Consider the following 1,046-nt stretch of genomic DNA (forward strand, 5'->3'; position numbering starts at 1 on the left):
TGACTCTTTATGTTTTTACTATTCACTTAAAAAGAAGGCCATGTCTGTCTGGCCGAAAAAAATAATAATCTTGATATTTAACGGCTATTTTCGGTCCCCGAAAAGAATAATTTATTTAAAGAAATAAAAAAAGAAATAGTCCAATCTTGTCAATAAGTGGATGCCATATAGTTATGATATGCACTATAAACACGTATCAACGCTACGTAATTTTTTAAGAAAAGTTCCCCGTTGTTGATTTCGTTGGTGCCTACAAAGCCCAGGGTTTCTAGCCGCGCAGATCTTTTATATGAGAAAAGTATTTTACTTCCACATACAAAGCATTTTTTTGAGTATGCTATATTTTGACAACAAAACTTGTTGAATTTGTCGAAGTATTTTGCCACAGCTTTCTTCTATTTATGCCGTTAATGACAATATTATAGTTAAGACATTTACAGATAACCTGCTTAATCCACACTGGCACACGATTGAAGACCTTTTCTATATTTTGCACGTAAAAATTTCCTTGCTGAGTGGCATTCTTCGTACATATGTACACAAGTTTGTGGGAGTGGGTTGTAAATATACACTCTGCGCTCTTTGCATCGTTATATGTGGCAGGGAAAAGGTTAAAAGCGACCAACGATTCGAATATAAGTTTTCAAAAAAAAAACGATCAAATCATCTTTGAAAAACAAATAAAAAAAAAAAATGAATGCAGCTAGAAAAGAGCATCTCTTTGCAAATCGCTAAAAAAATAAATACAAAAAAAAAACCGATTTCTCCGATCCGTGGGTCCCCGATAGTTTTCGCTCTCGCTTATGGATTTCCGTTGGTTTTTTATTTTCATTAATTAATAATTTAAAGCTGCTTAATTTCAACATAATCGTGTTATTCATTTGTAATTATTAATTAATGTTGTTGGCTTTTGCTATAAATTTTTAGTTTACATACAATTTTATTAATAATTAGCATTCCTATTTCACTATGTACTTGCAAGCAAAATTTATATACACACATGCCATTTTTACATATACATTTGGATATAGGACACCGCCTTTATT

The sequence above is a fragment of the Rhagoletis pomonella genome, unplaced genomic scaffold (assembly GCF_013731165.1).
Source record: "Rhagoletis pomonella isolate Grant_MI unplaced genomic scaffold, Rhpom_1.0 Rhpom_scaffold_00278, whole genome shotgun sequence".
NCBI lineage: Eukaryota > Metazoa > Arthropoda > Insecta > Diptera > Tephritidae > Rhagoletis > Rhagoletis pomonella.